This window comes from Hypomesus nipponensis, chromosome 22, assembly GCF_054491055.1.
Source record: "Hypomesus nipponensis isolate SF chromosome 22, ASM5449105v1, whole genome shotgun sequence".
Lineage (NCBI taxonomy): Eukaryota > Metazoa > Chordata > Actinopteri > Osmeriformes > Osmeridae > Hypomesus > Hypomesus nipponensis.
The window spans coordinates 1,383,916-1,405,551 of NC_140382.1; the positions used below are offsets into that span (position 1 = coordinate 1,383,916).

The following is a 21,636-nucleotide window of genomic DNA, read 5'->3' on the forward strand; positions in this document are numbered from 1 at the left end:
CTGAAAACTGATGTGGTCTTCTGGCTTGCCATTTTCTGCTTCTCGGGATCCGCCTGACGAGTTGTTGGACAGGGTTTTGAGGCCAACGGACACGTTTTTTCAGTTTACCTAAAAAAGTCTCAAAGGGAAAAGCTGAAAAAAAGTCTCAAAGGGAAAACACTATCCAATGGGCCGAATTTTCGTGCATCTTGAGCTAGGTGGATCAATGAATGTATGTTATAGCTGACACATTCAATGCCATAAATTGCAGCAAAATCTGTTACAAAGAGTTTCAAAATCTCCTCAGCATAGTCACAATTGTCAGTAGAACATAAGGCAGGACTCATAGATGAATTCTCATAGATACAGATAGGTAAATATTGCCTGATAGAAACCATATATGCTGACATTACAACAAAAAACTTCATAGATTTTTGCATTTCAGCGTATCCTTCAACCAAAGAAATATTAACTTGTGCATTGCCCCCAAGCACACAAGGTGCATATAATCTAACACAAAACTGGTATCTAAACCTATACCCAGATCATTTAGGGGGAGGCTGACCGTTGGTGCTGTTGATAGCATTGCCTACCAAATTGCTCATCTGTCCTGAGCTCTGCTGATATTTCAGGATAAACCACCTTCCCATTCATGTACTGGCCTTTTTGAGTGCACCTCTCACATCCATAATAGCCAGTATGGCCTTTGGAGCATTTAAGAAAGGCACGAGCAGGTGCATCACAAATAAAAGCATCGGGTGATGCCACTCTGAAATGTACACCGTTGTACACAATACCACTCTGAGAAACGGCTTTCATATCTACAATGAATTCTATACTCTTGCACATTTGCGGGTTTGGATGCACCTGAGTACACTCCAATTACAAACACATTACACAGAATTTCCTTAATCCTACCCAGAATAGGCCACAGACTCATAGTGGAGCTACGGAAACCTACCACCTTCCTACCATCCTACCAGCTTCCTACCATCTTTCTTTAGAATGCCCAATCAATCCGGAACAAGATCGACGAGATACGGCTACAAATGACTACGCGGAGGGCCTTTAACAACTGTTGTTGCTTGATTTTCTCAGAGACTTGGCTTGACAGTTCTATCCCAGAGGCGGCTATAGAGCTAGCAGGCCGCACCGCCTACAGAGCCGACCCGACTGTGGACTCCGGTAAGAAGCTAGTGCTGGCACACGTTTACAACAGCATTAACAACAGCCTAGTAGCACACCCGGACAATGTCTTTATAGTAGCTGGAGACTTCAATCACACAGATTTAAAATCAGTTCTTCACAAATTACATCGAAACGTGAAGTGTGTGACTAGAGAAGATAAAACCCTGGATCAGGTGTATACTAATGTAGCAGATGCATATAGAGTCCAGGCCTACCCCCATCTAGGTGTGTCAGACCACCTCTCCCTTCTGCTACACCCGCGTTATACACCCAGGATCAGGAGTACTGGGACTACAGTCAGAACAGTGAGAACATGGCCAGAGGACGCTATCCCTAGGCTCCAAGACTGTTTCTAGTACACAGACTGGGATGTATTTAAAGGGCAGGGCACGGATACTCGTGACACCTTGGATAACCATACTTCCGCTGTCTTGGATTACATCTCCTTCTGTGTGGACAATGTAACATGCTGGAGACAATTCTGTGTGTTCCCAAACAAACAACCTTGGATGACAAACGGAGTGCAACAACTAATACGGGCTAGGAAGAATGCTTTTAGTTCGGGTGACCCGGAGGCGTACAGTGCAGCCAGGACTGCGTTAAGGAGGGGCATCAGTACTGCCAAAGAACAACACAAGAGGCGTTTTAAAGCCAGATTCCACACTGCCACAAATCCTAGGCAGGTCTTGGAGGGTATCAGGGCCATCACGGACTCACGCACCTCCCTCGGCTGACCGTCCCACCTAAGCTGAGGACCTAAACCTCTTTTATGCCCGTTTTGACAGGGAAAACACCGACCCTGTCCTGCCCCCCTACCCCCCATGGACTCCGCCCTGGTCCTGACCACACGAGGTGAGATGTGTGTTCCGCAGCATCAACATCAGGAAAGGTGTTAAGAGACTGCGGAGCTGGCGGACGTCTTTTCCAGCATATGCAACATGTCGCTGGCTACATCATGGGTCCCAGCCTGCTTCAAGGCCGCTATAATAGTCCCCATCCCCAAACAGTCTAAGGTCACATGTCTAAATGATTACAGACCTGTGGCACTTACCCCCATTCCTGCAAAATGCCTAGAGAGACTCGTCATCAAACATATTAAAGCAGCTATCTCACCATCACTTGATCCATATCAATTTGCATACAGGGAGAACAGATCAACTGAGGATGCCATTGCCATTGTGCTCCACACACTACTGGAGCACCTTGAGCAGAAGAACACCTATGCACGGCCCCTCTTTGTGGACTACTCTTCGGCTTTTAACACCATCCAGCCATTCAAACTCCGGACCAAGTTAAATTATCTTGGATTAGACACCACACTGTGCAACTGGATTGCTGACTTTTTAACTAATCGCACGCAGAGGGTCAGAGTGGACAAGAACACCTCCTCCACCCTTTTCATTAACACCGGGGCCCCCCAAGGGTGAGTGCTGAGCCCCGTGCTCTATACTCTGTACACACATGACTGCCTTGCCTCTTCCCCCTCCAATCTCATTGTCAAATTTGCCAACAACACCACAGTGCTCGGTCTCATTAACAACAACAATGGTACTGCCTATGGGGATGAGGTGCAACATCTGGCGTCATGGTGCCACTGCAATAACCTGGTCTTGAACATCAAAAAGGCCAAGTAGATCATTGTAGACTTCCGCAAATGCGGACAAAATAACCATCAGACGCTCTCTATTGACGCAGAGGAGGTGAGGGTGGAGAGGGTGCCCAACTTTAAGTTCCTGGGGGTGACCATGTCTGAAGACTTGTCCTGGGGTACTCACACTGCCTTAGCTGTGGGAAAGACCCAACAACGCCTCTACTATCTGAGGAAACTGAGGAGTGCCAACATCCTGAAACCACTGATGGCAAACCTTTACAACTGTGCCATCAGCAGTGTGTTAACGTATGGTTTCTTTGTGTGGTTTTCCAGCTGCACTAAGGCTAAACAGCAGGCACTTCAATGGGTGGTAAAAACTGCGGGGAGAATCATTGGAACGACTCTCCCCGAGATCAGTATCATCTACGCCACCCGCTGTCTGAGGAGAGTGCAAAACATCCTGCGGGACCGTCACCACCCAGCTCACCATCTGTTCCACCTGCTACCCTCAGGTAGAACGTACAGGTCCATACGGGCCAGAACATCAAGACTGACCAACAGTCTGTATCCTCAGGCTGTGAGGCTGTTGAACAGTGCCCCCCCCCCTCCCCTCACCTTTCTGCCTCCCTCTCATGGACAGTAACCACATCCACCAATTACAATAACAATGAACTGGACTTTGCATTGTTGCACAAATAACAAAATACTCCACATCTCTTGACTGTTCCACCGTTGTTATGTTCTGTTAGGTCGTCCCTGTTGTTAAAGCCCTTCACAATGCTGCTAATACTGAATATTGTTACTGTTACGTGTATTGATTGTGCTAAGGTTTACAGAAGGGTTATTTATGGGAAGTTTATTGGAGGGATATTGCACTTTGTATTACACTTTTATGTCAAACTATGCAGTGTTTGAATGCTCTAAACATCATTTTGTTGTTTTCTATGACAATTACAAATAAATATTGAATTTAATTGAATAAGGGAAATCCATAGATGTTCATTCGAAGTGTGAGAGCATCAGTCAAATTTGCTAAATGTCCTTAAGATGTTAGTTCAGCTATGAGAGCATTTTCTTTTCCAAAATGGCTGAAGGACCCCCCAGCCATATTCGTCACATTGCAGGATCTGCAAGTGGACATAAGAGTTCTGGCATCCATTGGGAGATCAAGGCCCTTCCTCCTTAGGATTTTAAGAAGTGCAGACAGTGCTGTTTGAGGGATGTTGAATTCTGCAGCCCACTCTGCAAGCCTACGTGACTCATCATCATTATCATCTTCCGAGTCAGAACATTCATCGCCATGCAAATCACAGTCACTATCACAACCAGGTCTACCTGGCACCCAGTTTTCAGAATCCAAATCATCAAATGAGGAAATGTTAAAATCATACGTAAAAATATGAGGAATTTTCATCTCCTAATTATTTGATGAATTCTCAAAACTGTTCTGATCACAAGCATCTTAGAAAGTGTCAGTGGAATCTTCACTTTCAGTATGCTCTAACAAATGTACCCAGTGGGTATTCCTTTTCAGAATCCTGTGCCAACAAATCATCGATCATAGACTCCTTTTCAAGGAGTGTTCATCCACCTTCGCCAATATTTTCCTCCTTTGAGTTCTTTCTGAACACTCCATTATTTCAAAAAATAAAAAAAATAAAAAACATTTGAGTTGTTAGCTATGAATACAGGGGATCAGGAATGAATCTTTGCACTAGCACCCCTTCTCCAGAATGGACCTACCAGCCCGCTCATTCCTAGGCCCAATATAACCTAAACAGCAAAAAATAAAAAATATAAATCATCTTCTGTCATTTGCGCGCGTGGCTCACTTCCTTAGACCACACACTGAGCCGGCCGGGTATTTACAGAAACGAATATTTCTGCCTATCCGTTTTTTTAAATATGTGTACACTAGGGCTGTCGACAAATATTCTAAATTTGAATATATATTCCAAGAGTGGTAAAAAAAAACGAATTTCTAATGTGAAAAATTTATATTCGAATGTAAAAAAAAAAATAACACAACCGCAGCGACAGCGCATCTGTCTGCTTTGGGGGTGGGCGCGCCTTAGCGTCACTGCTGACAGTTGACTTGCGTGGAAGATGGCAGTAAGTGCAGAACCCAGCTTGACCGCAGCAGAGAAAGTGATTGTAACCCCAAAAAATCTAAAGAGTGACGTCTGGAAATATTTCGGATTTTGGTCAGTTGATGGTAAACTTGTTGAGCCTACAGCTAAAGTAGTGTGTAAACTATGTAAGCTGGAGTTAGCTTACCATTCAACAACTAGCAACTTGAGGCTAGACCCAGCTAACACATGACGTTGCGGCAACATTGCCAGTAGGTGCTCAGTTGGTAACCCGCGACGTTACCTTCTGGCAACGTCGTGGCAACGTTATAAACGGAATGTTGCCAGTTGGTCCCATGGACAACGTTGCCACGACGTTGTGCCTTGGTCGGCTGGTTACGTTATTTTTAGACCTATAGGCAACGTTGCCGCGACGTCGTACCTTGATCGGCTGGTTACGTTACTTTTAGACCTGTGGGCAACGTTGCCGCGACGTCGTACCTTGGTCGGCTGGTTACGTTATTTTTAGACCCGTGGGCAACGTTGCTGCGACGTCGTACCTTGGTCGGCTGGTAACGTCAATTTTAGGTCCGTGGGCAACATTGCCAGACATCGTACCTTGGTCGGCTGGTTACGTTATTTTTTGGTCCCGTGGACAACGTTGCCGCAATGTCGTACTTTGGTCGGTTGGATACATTAATTTTGGTACCATGGGTTAAATTGCCGTTAAGTCGCTCTTTGGTCGCAGGACAACGGATCTCAAGTGCAGTGGTTTATCATGGAGAGATCACACTGGATTGCTCTCAGTTCTGACACTTTTGTAATGTAGCCGTAGTCTACATGAATTTCAATCACACAATATTAAATGTTGCGCCCAGCACGTATAAATGTAGACAATGTATGTAATTCCTGTGCAGCTCAGCCCCAGCATGGTCATCAATTTTCTCATATGCAGGAACATAGCTTTAATAAATAAAAGACTGAATTTGGAATATAATTCTTATATTCTTAGCCTTAGGCCTATATTAAAATTTAAGTATTTAATTCTTTACATGACCAAAAGCAATCAATGTACATTCTTTGTCCAGCACACCAAAGCTGTATGACACACAATGCAAATCTGAGCTGCAATAATTTTGTAATACAAAATTGTTAAATGTGACCAAAGGGCAAGCGATTCTCAAGTTTTATTTCCAAAGACAAGTCATCACAGAATATTAAAATTCTTCCTTAGAAAACCTAGGTTTGCTCAGTCTGCCCCTGAGCAACAACTTTGCGCATGCCCATTTCAACGCATCTCTAAAACTGGGATTTCAGAAAAGAGTTTGCAACTGAACGCATGGATTTCAACTAGAAATTAGCTACTTCAAAGGTGAGTTTCTTTACAGAAATAGATTTAAATATATAAACATATTTTCTGAAATCAGATGGAGCATGCTATTACGTATAGGTTTGAAATTTAGGCTATTAAGCCTGGTTATATGTTTCAGATTAACATTGTTTACGTTAGGATTTCGCTAGCTACTAGCTAGTAGTAAAGCTAGTATAATGTACTGTAGAGTTTAGGCTAAACCCTCCAGAAAGTTAAATACTGAAAATACATACAAAGTTTAGCGTCTCACAAATCACCCACAAAAGAATCAGTGAAAATAAACGTTCAGAACTAGATAAAACCTTGTCCGAAAATAGTTTATTTAGCCCTGGAAGACTTGGAGCTAGAGCGTGGCTGATCACGTTTTGATCAGTCGGCACAGCAATGGCGTCTATAAAAGTATCATGTCACTAATTCTTCCAATTTGTACATGCCATTTGTTTTTGGATAAGTTTATTCGTTTTAACCTTAAGATGCGTGAGTTCTAAATATTTCCGACGCTTCCACGAGTGAGTTTTTTCCAAAACGGCAGCTAGGTAGCTTTTATTAGCTTCCGTTACCTAGCAACCTAGCATAATACTCGTAGCAATGCTCCTACCTGCTAGTGTTACTTGTTAGCCTACTAATTGTACATTTTGAAGCCATACTATAGCGTTTGTCACATTGTTTGTCTATCGGAAAATAGTCGGTTGTAATGTTCAGAATCACACATGTGCGACGCTACGCTGTGTGGGGCCCTGCTTTCGAACGATCACACATGTGCGATGCTGATCCTTTTATATTTATATCAAAATGCTAATACTATGTACTTAAACTACATTCCACTTTCATTTCTGTACAGAGTATCCAACCACCGTCACACGGCCTAGCACTGTGTCCCTGGGAAATGATGGTAAAGTAATGAATGACCGTTTTTAACAGTGACAATAATTGTATGAACCATGGCAACCCTAAAGGCTATGTTTTGAAGCAAAAGCATGACTTAAAACTTTTGCATCACCAGACTCCTAGGTGTCAACTCTGGTCTGGTGGAGGAGAACCCATATGGGGTCCAGGAAAACAGCTGGCAGCCAGGCAAGTGCAAATATAAGACACTCAAAGGTTCTCAATATCATTGCCAACTCATTGTAAGGCATACTTAAGTTGTTCTGATCGTGGCAGGGGGATACATATTTGTCAAAACAACAAATGTTGTCTTACAAATGCTTTGTATACAGCCATTCAAGGTAACATGTGTTATTTACATCAATGTTACAGCTAATCTAGAAGAACCACAGTGTATGCCAATCATGTTAACTCTTGTAAACTTGTTTTACTTGTCTTTACTGACAGACACATTACAGGTTATGTTCCAGAAGATGGAGACATTGGAGGAGAACCAGCGAGAGGCTCTCCTATTCAGGCGACGACAGGGCCAACATGCTGAAGAGGTGCCAGTTACGGACCTAGAGGTGGCCCAAACACAGGCTGAACTCCAAGACCTTGAGGAGCGCCTTAAGGTGCTGGAGTTCCGAAAGAGTGGTAGGTGTTTTAAGATGTTGTGAACTATGGCTTACGTGTTCAACGTTCAAATTGGTGCTAACAATAAGTTCATGACTTCTAATTGCAGATGCTGTGATGAAGTGGAAGACGGGACTGGGAGAGAAGGCTGTGGAGCTCCTCACAGCGTAGACACTCAAACACGCCCCGGCAGCCCATTCAAAACAAGCCAGGTGAATGAATGATGATGGCAGCTTCCCAATCCAACCTTTCACATGGCTATGTGACCAAAAACTAGAATCCCATAATATTTTTTTGATGATGTATATTATTCTAGATTCTTCTTTTTTATGACTTGTATAGCCCCTTTCATACGTGCAATTATGTTGATAGGACACCAACTTATTTTGTGCTTCATTGTCAGGGCCAACAGACAGGACCTGTAGCGGGGACTGGCAGAAGATTTTCATTCACTGTTTCATTCACAGTATTCACTGGCACTTGGTTTGAAATAAAATGACTGAATGTTACATGGAAATGCTGCCTTGTTTATGATTAGCTTGAGTTAGGCAACACACCACACAAACATAGTCCTCCTGAAGTTGGCTATGTAGCCTATTATGCAAGAACAAGTAGCATTTGGGGCAAATGAGGTCTGCATATGAATCGCCCCAATATAAGCAATAGAACTGAGAAATATAGGTTAGTAATTAACGTTGCAGTTACAAACTGGCAACGTCGGTAAATTACGTTGCTAGGAGGTTGCGGTTACGGACTGGCAACGTCGGAAAATAACGTTGCTAAGAGGTCGCGGTTACCGACTGGCAACCTCGGAAAATAACGTTGCGACAACGTCGCGGTTAAGGACTGGCAACGTCGGAAAGTTACGTTGCTAGGAGGTTGCGGTTACCGACTGGCAACCTCGGAAAATAACGTTGCCACGACGTTGCGGTTACGGACTGGCAACGTCACAAGATGACGTTGCGGCAACCTACTGGCGCCCCACAGATGCACGGTCCCGCAACGTCGCCAAGGACGTTGCGGCAACGTATGTTTGGTCAACGAGTGACGTTGCGGCAACGTAAGGGCAACGTAACTGTGTTAGCTGGGCATCTCCATGTTTACCACAGCACAGCTCGCTCAGAGTGTTCAATGTCGGTTCTATACTGTAAAACTTGTAATGTAATTACAATGTAATTCATATTTGTTTCAATCACTGAATGAAGTCTGCCATATTTGGGACAAGAATCGCAAACCTTATATTGCTCGCACAAAACTCTTGATCAGAACTCAGCATTTGTTTATTGTTGTCGTTCATTTTACACCGCTATGCGTAGAGAGCGCGACGGTGCAGGAGAGAGAGAAAGAAAGACTGTGTGTGTGCGATCTAGAGGCCAAGGTCTGCGGTCTTGGCCATTAGTTCATTTACTTATTTTTGTGTAGGTAATTTGTCAAATATGTTAATTAAATAAATTAGGCCTACCTACAGTATACAAGTAGTTATGTTTTGTTGTTTTAACTTGTCCTGTTATTGACCTACCTAATGCGCAACCAGAAATTCGAATATATTCTAATATGTTTTTTTTAAGGGAATATTTGAACGTCATTTTTGAGCAATTTTGACAGCCGTAGTGTACACAGTGTAGACATAAGATGTACACAGAAGATAATTTAAAAAAATGTTTCTGTATACATGAACCCACATAAATCCATGATCCGTAGGCAAACTAAATGTAAACATAGTACGCTCACGACGTGATGCATTTTTAGTTGCATACTGTGACGTTTGAGAACCTAAAAGTCTGTTTCGTGCACACGCAAACACAAGAACTGAGTTTTCAGAAATCTCCACTCTGGCTGGAGTTTTTTTAGAAATTATCGTTTTCCGTGATAAAACCTAAATTTTCGTGTAAATGAAAGGCCAAACCGCATGAATATATATATAAACAGTGCGTATGCGCTTGTCCTCCGTGTAAACGCGCCCTTAGTCTAATTTTCTCTGGTGCAAGTCCATTACCAAACAACTAACTTGAGACGAAATCACCTAATTCACCGACCACTGATATAAATCCATTTCTCTCCCAGTCAATGATTCAGCAGTACTCAGGCACGTTCGAGAAAACCGAAGGGAAGGCAACAAACAAAAAACAAGCATGCAGTAGGAAAACGACACACGGATGGTAGCCTCAGCACTTCAGCCCTGTGGAAGTGAGAATATAAATGGATAGAAACCCTAGCTGATAAAACTTTGCTGACATTCACATGGACTTCATCATTGTTTTTGCAGTAAATACAACAAGTGCAAACATTAAAATGCCACCAGCTGGTAAAAGCGGAGAAGTTGCATTTTACCGCTTTTTTAACAGTTTGTTAACCATGCCTGTTCGACTGCCTTGCTAACAAGTTCACAACAAATCATTCTAAACAATATCTTTAAGTCAACCACTCAAAATAAGCTCAAAATATGCTTGATATTGACTTAATAAATAAAAGTCGTCTGTTCAACGACATGCTTTAACCAGGTTTAATTGCCCAAACTAGCGAGCTAGCTACACAGCTAAAGCTAGCTAGGTTAGCTACCTCACTGTTTCACATTCGCTAAAAACTTGCTAGTTCCTGTCCTCTTAACTCTCCAAAAAAGCTTTTGGTTAACATTATGCGGTAAAAAAATAAATCAAATCATCCCCTGTTTATTATACATGTAGGCAGATTCTTACCTGCCATTAGTCCACTCGACACCGTCTCAAACTTGAGCTAGAACTGTTGAGGATCCAATGGACAGCTTCAAAGTACTTCTCAAAGGCGGCAAAGTTGTTGCTGGGCAGACTTCTTTCTTGAGCTTGTGATGTGGGCGGAGATTTCCAGATGTGCACTGCACAATGGAGTGTGCACTGCGTATTTTACGGTTTGAAAATGTTGTGGATAAACCGTTAGCAAACTTGTCTGTTATAAGTAGTATGGTGCTTAAGACTATGAAATTGCTATGGCTACCCTTCTAAATAGCTTAATAGCCTAATAAAATGTGTATAAAAATGGACCAAGCCCAGTGGCTATATTGTTAAAAATAGCATCCATGTCTGACTTAACCCTTGTGTTCTCCTCGGGTCATTCTGACCCATCAGTCATTGTGACCCACCGTCGTTTGCAACAACTTTACCTCATACTAAAACAAAGTGAAGCATTTTCTTTTAACCGTTGGGCTGTCTCAGACCCCCCACATTGCGAAGGTAAAAAAAAAAAAAAGCTTTTGTATTGGGTAAAATTGGGTAAACACAACGATGGTTCGTTATGAACCTTTTGGTCATGTGACCCGAAGGCAGCACAAGGGACAATCAATTTGGAATATCTTAGGAGTGCCTAGCTGGAGCCCACTTTCCCCATCTACTGCCCATGTGTGGCCCAACAACAAAGCCCACTCTGAGCCCGTGGCCTACCGAAGCCCAACTAGCCCAAGTGAGGCCCATGTGGGCCCCAACTGGACGTGTTTGCAGGGAGCGTAGAAGATCCCTGTGCAGTTCGGCCCTCAATTACACATTGACACAGCCCATTGAGTGTTTAGTTCCTTAGGAAGACTCTGAAAAGTGTCAGCATTCCCTGTACAGTCTGGAACACTGAATTTATTCCCATAGTCCATTTTCAATATGCCAGAAAAATGTTCTTCTTTGTAATTCTGTGGAAGTACATAGAGCAACGCGCAGCAAATTTGAAGGCGTGACAAAGGTACAGACCGGTGTTACGTCCCAACTGTCCAATTTAACTGGTTCCCCAGCTGTGCGTGCACCTATCAATCTGCCTCTATCACAAAATTCGTCACAAATTCACAAATATTACTGACAATTTTTAAGTCGGATCTCATATTCGCAGCAAATATGAAAGTAGGCCTTTAGGCTAAGTGCGCACTACATTAGACTACTATTCACGACAAAATAAATGGAGACAAAATAAAACATTTGCAGGCTCGCATGAAGTGGGATTCGATCGCACTAGAGCAAAAATACGTGCACAAGAAAGCCCGTTGATTTACACCGCCAGCTATACCAGCTCACAAAATCTAGCTAAATCGTTACGTATTTGTTAACTATGTTGGCCTTCAGGTAACATTTTGATTTGGCTTCTACTGAATCAACTGGTTCCCATAGACACTACCTGAATGTAGGCTACTATGCACGTATTTGGGGGTGTTTCGACACCACATATTAAAAATTCATACTAAGAACGTCGCTGCTAACCCAGACAATACGATCAAAATACACGTAACACAACATGGAAACATTGTTTCCTAGGTGATTTGTGTAGCCCATGGCTGAGTGTTTCTTCGCTATATCTTTTGAAATCAATTCATTTCATAATTGTATATTCTGAACAAATGTATTGAGCACTACATTACAGCCATAAATGCCATAATAAATGGAAGCTAAGAAAATAAAAGATTAGAGTACAAAATAGGTCATGCCATTTCACCTCTAGGTGGCGCTGCAATGGGCAAACATTTTGCACTATTTATCTTCAGATCAAGCCTCACAAAAGACATCACATGTTTTTTTTGATTTTCTACACTTTTTGACTGGAACAGCCAATCAAAGTCATCAGCCAATCACATTTGTCAACCAAGCCACCATAAAAGAAGTGAGGTCATATCTCAGCACCTCTACTGCATTGACAACAAATTTGGTATAGGAACTAGGGACCCTGTTCTAAAAAAGTCCAAAATAGGTCATGCCATTTCACCTCTTGGTGGCACTGCAACAAGCAAAAAAATTGGCACCAATTATCTTCAGATCAAGCCTCTCAAACGTTTTCACATGGTTTTTGATTTTAAAAACAGTTTTTCCGGTAAAGCTGATCAAAGTCGGCGATAAAGCCGTCAAAACAGGAAGTGAAATCATATCTCAGGAAATATTTGCAGAATTGACATCAAACTTGGTACAGGTGTTCGGGACCCTGTTCAAAGAGGTCCACAAAAGGTTGTGTCATCTAACCGCTAGGGGGCGATCCCGTGTCTGACATGTTAAATAGTGATACCAGCTGAATTGATGTGGCTGCCATTCTGAATGAATGAATAAAAGTTTTTGGTGAATATCAAACTTTCCCCTTTATTTGGTACAGATTATCAGACCACAATAAATGTGACATGTCAACATATAACTGAATTACAGCTGTTTAAACTTGGGCCAAATCTGACCACGCTTTCCACAGGAAGAACTGCTAATATTTTTACCCAGTAACTGAAATCTGTGATTTCCAGAACTGAGAATAACTCACTAGGATAAATTGGTGTCCTGGAAACGTCAACGTCAGAGGTTCGAATCCAGCCAAAGCTGACAAGCTTGTCATGTCTCTGATTCTCTGTTTAGCGAGACTGTAAGCCACTGCAAAAGAAGCCAGGTACACCACAGTCACTAGATGTCAAAAGTTTCTTCTAGGTCATCTAACCTGCTTGGCCACCACATTGCTTCTTGCAGCTTTATTAGGGTTCCTCCGGTAGGAGGGAACCTATTGTTAGGGTTCCTCCGTCAGGAGGAAACCTATTGTTATTGTTAGTTTTATTCTTTTTAGGGTTCCTCCGGTAGGAGGGAACCCTACTGTTATTGGTGGTATTATTATTATTAGGGGCCAAGCAGCGAAGCTGCGAGAAGATAACCCAGAAGTTATCAAAGGATATTTGTTTTTCAAAACCGTTTGTCCGGTACAGCCAATCAAAATCGGCAACAAAGCAACCAAACAGGAAGTTGGGTCATATGTCAGCTAATCTTTGAGAAATCAAAACTTAATATGATGACTTGGAACCCTCTTCTGAGGCTGTCCAATTAATTTGGTGTCATGTGATCACTTGGCGTGGCCGCAGGAAGCAAAAATGTGTTTTGGCCAACAACTGTTGCTTTGTTTGCTTTTATTAAGTGATTCCTTTGTCTTATGATATGTTGGGACATCCTGTGTGTGATACATCATAACTTGTGATAATAGCCGAATTGATGCTGCCGCCATTTTGAATTAATTGAAAAACTTTTTTTCTCTACTCCTCCTACAAATGTTGTCCAATCTTCACCAGATAAAATCTTCGGACCAAGCTTCACATGGTTTTTTTATTTTCGAAACCGTTTGCCCCCTGCAGGCAATCAAAATGTGCCATTAAGCCAGCAAACAGGAAGTTGGGTCGTATTTCAGAAAATCTTTGATGGATTCACACCAAACTTGCTGCGTGTACTCGATACCCTCTGGTTCGCAATGTTTGGAGGAATCCGCCATTACTGCTTGCAGTTATATTGTTATTATTAGTTTTATTAGGGGCCAAGCAGCGAAGCTGCGAGGCATCTATTGTTATTGTTAGTATTATTATTATTAGGGGCCAAGCAGCAAAGCTGCAAGGCACATTTTGTTATTATTATTATTAAGGGCCAAGCAGCGAAGCTGCAAGGCACATTTTGTTACTATTATTATTAGGGGCCAAGCAGCGAAGCTGCGAGGCACCTATTATTATTATTATTATTAGGGGCCAAGCAGCGAAGCTGCGAGGCTCCTATTGTAATTGGTAGTTAGGATTCCTCCGTAAGGAGGAAACCTATTGTTATTGGTGGTTTTATTATTTGTAATTCTTGTACCATGGGAGTCAATGGCAGCCCCTAGACCCCATCGACAACTTTTTGTGAAATTTGGCACACTCATTAAGGACAGTTTCTTCTATACCTACACCAAGTTTCATGTCTCCCATTAGACCACTCTAGCGCCACCAATGGGTCAAAGTTGGACTTGTGTTTACACACGCAACTTTTGAACCGTATGACTCATTTTCAAAAATGAGGTACCATTGGATTCCCTGGATCAAGCCGAGTTCAACGCACACCATGGCGTTAATTTCCGGTTATATAGATTTCCCGCCATTTCCGGTTTTATCAAAAACCTTTGAAAGCCTACTCCTCCTACAATTTTTGTCATATCTTCTTCAAAATCACCAGAGATGATCTTCAGACCAAGCCTCACAAAAGTTATCAAAGGAATTTTGATCCTCATAACCGTCTGTCCGGTACAGCCAATCAAATTCATCAGAAAAGCCGCCAAACAGGATGTGAAGTCATGTCTCAGCAAATCTTTGAGATATCAACACTAAACTTGGTAGATCGGAGGAAGACACTACAACATGTTACCATGTGCAAAGGCAAATTCATATCTCAAAAAATGATTGATATAAAGCAAATTGAACTTATCGCTAACGCTAAAATTATGCTTTACACATCAGCCATTCAAAAACTGATACTCTGATTCAATCACAAGTTCATATGAAAACTCTTGAGAATGTTCATAACACAAATCTGTGAAAAAGTTGACGGTAAGATGAAAGGTCGATTTTTGGTGAATATTTGAAACATGCTTGCTTGGCTAATTTCTAGGCAAATTTCCAATGAATGTCTCCCTTGCTCCTCCCCGCGCGTGCTCCAAAATCTCACACACACTCAGCCTTCCCTTGACACACGCGCGGCCAAGACGCACACGCAACATTTCAGGAGAGTGTGGGCTGACCAAGCCCCCACTCATTCCTTGGTCTTTAGCAAAGGCCCATGTGGCTCTTGATGGTATTGCATTTCCGATTTTGTATGCAATGGTAAAAAGGTCTCAAATCCTGAAACATTGATAGTGTAGGCCGAGAAACACTTTAACAAAAGCCCATGTGGATCTTGTTGGTATTGCATTTCCGATTTTGTATGCAATGGTAAAAAGTTATAAAAATCCTGAAACATTGATAGTATAGACCAAGAGTAACTACCACACCACAAATGGCCCACCATTACCCATAGGTGGCGCTACAGGCCACGCCAAAAAGCACAAATATACAAGGCTTTCTGGAATGGATAGGCTCACCAAGCCCCCTCCCTTCACTTATTGGCTTGAAAAAAAGGCCCATGTGGCTCTTGATGGTATTGCATTTCCGATTTTGTATGCAATGGTAAAAAGGTCTCAAAATCCTGAAACATAGATAGTATAGGCAAAGAAACACTTTAACAAAAAGCCCATGTGGATCTTGTTGGTATTGCTTTTCCGATTTTGTATACAATGGTAAAAAGTTATAAAAATCCTGAAACATTGATAGTATAGACCAAGAGTAACTACCACACCACAAATGGCCCACTATTACCCATAGGTCTTCCCTTGACACACGCGCGGGCTTGGCAAGACGCACACGCAACATTTCAGGAGAGTGTTCCTTGGTCTTTTGCAAAGGCCATGTGGATCTTGATGGTATTGCATTTCAGATTTTGTTTGCCATGGTAAAAAGTTATCCAAATCCTGAAACATTGATAGTAAAGGCCAAGAGTAACAACAACACTTTAACAAAAGCCCATGTGGATCTTGTTGGTATTGCATTTCCGATTTTGTATGCAATGGTAAAAAGTTAAAAACATCCTGAAACATTGATAGTATAGGCCAAGAGTAACTACCACACCACAAATGGCCCACCATTACCAATAGGTGTCGCTACAGGCCACGCCCTAAAGCACAAAGCACTTCACTTCTTGTGAAGATTAAAGCGCTTCACTTCTTGGCTTGAAATAAAGGCCCTTGTGGATGTTGATGTTATTGCATTTCAGATTTGGTATCCCATTGGAAATTCTGCAGCATTGATTTTTCTATACAGTTACAATTTGTCAAGAATATACATTTTTCAATGGTTCGCAATGCTTTACACGTAAGCCAGTCAAACAAGTTCATATGAAGACTCTTGAGAATGTTTAGTACGCAAATCTGAGAAAAAGTTGACTCTAAGATGAAAGGTCGATTTTTGGTGAATCTTTGAAACATGCATGCTTGGCTAATTTCTAGGGAAATTTACAATGAAATGTGTCCCCTGCTCCTCCCCGCGCATGCTCCAAATTCTCAGACACTCATTCTTCCCTTGACACGCGCGGGCTTGGCAAGACACACACGCAACATATCAGGACTGTGTGGGCTGACCAAGCCCCCACTCATTCCTTGAATATCAGCATAGGCCCTTGAGGACCTTGGTGTCATTGCATTTCCTACTTTGTATGCAATAGTAAAAAGGTCTCCAAATCCTGACACATTGACAGTACAGGCCAAGAGTAACTACCACACTTTACCCAAAGCCCATGTGGATCCTGTTGGTATTGCATTTCCGATTTTATATGCAATGGTAAAAAGTTTTTAAAATCCTGAAACATTAATAGTATAGGCCAAGAGTAACTACCACACCACAAATGGTCCACCATTACCCATAGGTGGCGCTACAGGCCACGCCTTAATGCATAAAGATACAAGGCTTTCTGGAATGGATAAGCTCACCAAGCCCCCTTCCTTCACTTACTGGCTTGAAATAAAGGCCCTTGTGGATCTTGATGGTATTGCATTTCAGATTTGGTATGCCATTGGTAATTCTGCAGCATACATTTTTCTATACAGTTACAATTTGTCAAAAATAAACATTTTTCAATGGTTCGCAGTGTTTGGAGGAATCCGCCATTACTGCTTGCAGTTATATTTAGGATTCCTCCGTAAGGAGGAAACCTATTGTTATTGGTGGTTTTATTATTTGTAATTCTTGTACCATGGGAGTCAATGGCAGCCCCTAGACCCCATCGACAACTTTTTGTGAAATTTGGCACACTCATTAAGGACAGTTTCTTCTATACCTACACCAAGTTTCATGTCTCCCATTAGACCACTCTAGCGCCACCAATGGGTCAAAGTTGGACTTGTGTTTACACACGCAACTTTTGAACCGTATGACTAATTTTCAAAAATGAGGTACCATTGGATTCCCTGGATCAAGCCGAGTTCAACGCACACCATGGCGTTAATTTCCGGTTATATAGATTTCCCGCCATTTCCGGTTTTATCAAAAACCTTTGAAAGCCTACTCCTCCTACAATTTTTGTCATATATTCTTCAAAATCACCAGAGATGATCTTCAAACCAAGCCTCACAAAAGTTATCAAAGGAATTTTGATCCTCATAACCGTCTGTCCGGTACAGCCAATCAAATTCATCAGAAAAGCCGCCAAACAGGATGTGAAGTCATGTCTCAGCAAATCTTTGAGATATCAACACTAAACTTGGTAGATCGGAGGAAGACACTACAACATATTACCATGTGCAAAGGCAAATTCATATCTCTAAAAATGATTGATATAAATCAAATTGAACTTATCGCTAACGCTAAAATAATGCTTTGCACATCAGCCAGTCAAAAACTGATACTCTGATTCAATCACAAGTTCATATGAAGACTCTTGAGAATGTTCATAACACAAATCTGTGAAAAAGTTGACTGTAAGATGAAAGGTCGATTTTTGGTGAATATTTGAAACATGCTTGCTTGGCTAATTTCTAGGCAAATTTCCAATGAATGTCTCCCCTGCTCCTCCCCGCGCGTGCTCCAAAATCTCACACACACTCAGCCTTCCCTTGACACACGCGCGGCCAAGACGCACACGCAACATTTCAGGAGAGTGTGGGCTGACCAAGCCCCCACTCATTCCTTGGTCTTTAGCAAAGGCCCATGTGGCTCTTGATGGTATTGCATTTCCGATTTTGTATGCAATGGTAAAAAGGTCTCAAATCCTGAAACATTGATAGTATAGACCAAGAGTAAATACCACACCTCAAATGGCCCACCATTACCCATAGGTGGCGCTATAGGCCACGCCCAAAAGCACAAAGATACAAGGCTTTCTGGAATGGATAGGTTCACCAAGCCCCCTCCCTTCACGTATTGGCTTGAAAAAAGGCCCATGTGGATCTTGATGGTATTGCATTTCCGATTTTGTATGCAATGGTAAAAAGGTCTCAAAATCCTGAAACATAGATAGTATAGGCAAAGAAACAGTTTAACAAAAAGCCCATGTGGATCTTGTTGGTATTGCTTTTCCGATTTTGTATACAATGGTAAAAAGTTATAAAAATCCTGAAACATTGATAGTATAGACCAAGAGTAACTACCACACCACAAATGGCCCACTATTACCCATAGGTCTTCCCTTGACACACGCGCGGGCTTGGCAAGACGCACACGCAACATTTCAGGAGAGTGTGGGCTTACCAAGCCCCCACTCATTCCTTGGTCTTTTGCAAAGGCCTTGTGGATCTTGATGGTATTGCATTTCAGATTTTGTTTGCCATGGTAAAAAGTTCTCCAAATCCTGAAATATTGATAGTAAAGGCCAACAGTAACAACAACACTTTAACAAAAGCCCATGTGGATATTGTTGGTATATTTTTCCGATTTTGTATGCAATGGTAAAAAGTTAAAAACATCCTGAAACATTGATAGTATAGGCCAAGAGTAACTACCACACCACAAATGGCCCACCATTACCAATAGGTGTCGCTACAGGCCACGCCTTAAAGCACAAAGCACTTCACTTCTTGTGAAGATTAAAGCACTTCACTTCTTGGCTTGAAATAAAGGCCCTTGTGGATCTTGATGTTATTGCATTTCAGATTTGGTATCCCATTGGAAATTCTGCAGCATTGATTTTTCTATACAGTTACAATTTGTCAAGAATATACATTTTTCAATGGTTCGCAATGCTTTACATGTAAGCCAGTCAAACAAGTTCATATGAAGACTCTTGAGAATGTTTAGTACACAAATCTGAGAAAAAGTTGACTCTAAGATGAAAGGTCGATTTTTGGTGAATCTTTGAAACATGCATGCTTGGCTAATTTCTAGGGAAATTTACAATGAAATGTGTCCCCTGCTCCTCCCCGCGCATGCTCCAAATTCTCACACACTCATTCTTCCCTTGACACGCGCGGGCTTGGCAAGACATACACGCAACATATCAGGACTGTGTGGGCTGACCAAGCCCCAACTCATTCCTTGAATATCAGCATAGGCCCTTGAGGACCTTGGTGTCATTGCATTTCCTACTTTGTATGCAATAGTAAAAAGGTCTCCAAATCCTGACACATTGACAGTACAGGCCAAGAGTAACTACCACACTTTACCCAAAGCCCATGTGGATCCTGTTGGTATTGCATTTTCGATTTTATATGCAGTGGTAAAAAGTTTTTAAAATCCTGAAACATTAATAGTATAGGCCAAGAGTAACTACCACACCACAAATGGCCCACCATTACCCATAGGTGGCGCTACAGGCCACGCCTTAATGCATAAAGATACAAGGCTTTCTGGAATGGATAAGCTCACCAAGCCCCCTTCCTTCACTTACTGGCTTGAAATAAAGGCCCTTGTGGATCTTGATGGTATTGCATTTCAGATTTGGTATGCCATTGGTAATTCTGCAGCATACATTCTTCTATACAGTTACAATTTGTCAAGAATAAACATTGTTCAATGGTTTGCAGTGTTTGGAGGAATCCGCCATTACTGCTTGCAGTTATATTTAGGATTCCTCCGTAAGGAGGAAACCTATTGTTATTGGTGGTTTTATTATTTGTAATTCTTGTACCATGGGAGTCAATGGCAGCCCCTAGACCCCATCGACAACTTTTTGTGAAATTTGGCACACTCATTAAGGACAGTTTCTTCTATACCTACACCAAGTTTCATGTCTCCCATTAGACCACTCTAGCGCCACCAATGGGTCAAAGTTGGACTTGTGTTTACACACGCAACTTTTGAACCGTATGACTAATTTTCAAAAATGAGGTACCATTGGATTCCCTGGATCAAGCCGAGTTCAACGCACACCATGGCGTTAATTTCCGGTTATATAGATTTCCCGCCATTTCCGGTTTTATCAAAAACCTTTGAAAGCCTACTCCTCCTACAATTTTTGTCATATATTCTTCAAAATCACCAGAGATGATCTTCAAACCAAGCCTCACAAAAGTTATCAAAGGAATTTTGATCCTCATAACCGTCTGTCCGGTACAGCCAATCAAATTCATCAGAAAAGCCGCCAAACAGGATGTGAAGTCATGTCTCAGCAAATCTTTGAGATATCAACACTAAACTTGGTAGATCGGAGGAAGACACTACAACATATTACCATGTGCAAAGGCAAATTCATATCTCTAAAAATGATTGATATAAAGCAAATTGAACTTATCGCTAACGCTAAAATAATGCTTTGCACATCAGCCAGTCAAAAACTGATACTCTGATTCAATCACAAGTTCATATGAAGACTCTTGAGAATGTTCATAACACAAATCTGTGAAAAAGTTGACTGTAAGATGAAAGGTCGATTTTTGGTGAATATTTGAAACATGCTTGCTTGGCTAATTTCTAGGCAAATTTCCAATGAATGTCTCCCCTGCTCCTCCCCGCGCGTGCTCCAAAATCTCACACACACTCAGCCTTCCCTTGACACACGCGCGGCCAAGACGCACACGCAACATTTCAGGAGAGTGTGGGCTGACCAAGCCCCCACTCATTCCTTGGTCTTTAGCAAAGGCCCATGTGGCTCTTGATGGTATTGCATTTCCGATTTTGTATGCAATGGTAAAAAGGTCTCAAATCCTGAAACATTGATAGTATAGACCAAGAGTAAATACCACACCTCAAATGGCCCACCATTACCCATAGGTGGCGCTATAGGCCACGCCCAAAAGCACAAAGATACAAGGCTTTCTGGAATGGATAGGTTCACCAAGCCCCCTCCCTTCACGTATTGGCTTGAAAAAAGGCCCATGTGGATCTTGATGGTATTGCATTTCCGATTTTGTATGCAATGGTAAAAAGGTCTCAAAATCCTGAAACATAGATAGTATAGGCAAAGAAACAGTTTAACAAAAAGCCCATGTGGATCTTGTTGGTATTGCTTTTCCGATTTTGTATACAATGGTAAAAAGTTATAAAAATCCTGAAACATTGATAGTATAGACCAAGAGTAACTACCACACCACAAATGGCCCACTATTACCCATAGGTCTTCCCTTGACACACGCGCGGGCTTGGCAAGACGCACACGCAACATTTCAGGAGAGTGTGGGCTTACCAAGCCCCCACTCATTCCTTGGTCTTTTGCAAAGGCCTT

General features: G+C 42.0%; 1 protein-coding gene and 1 long non-coding RNA gene across 4 annotated transcripts in view; one reads left to right on the forward strand and one right to left on the reverse strand.

Moving 5' to 3' along the window:
• The window catches only part of mcc (MCC regulator of WNT signaling pathway), a 334,586-nt gene that overhangs the window by 211,318 nt on the left and 101,632 nt on the right, over positions 1-21,636 (reverse strand). The gene's annotated exons all lie outside the window — the stretch shown is intronic.
• Positions 6,865-8,152, forward strand: LOC146235952 (uncharacterized). Of its 2 annotated transcripts, XR_014741016.1 has the most exons (5): positions 6,865-7,091; positions 7,203-7,273; positions 7,532-7,720; positions 7,809-7,911; positions 8,103-8,152. It is a non-coding gene; the product is annotated as an uncharacterized LOC146235952 (long non-coding RNA). The 2 variants fall into 2 exon arrangements; XR_014741017.1 differs by lacking the exons at positions 7,809-7,911; positions 8,103-8,152 and having other exon boundaries at positions 7,543-7,615.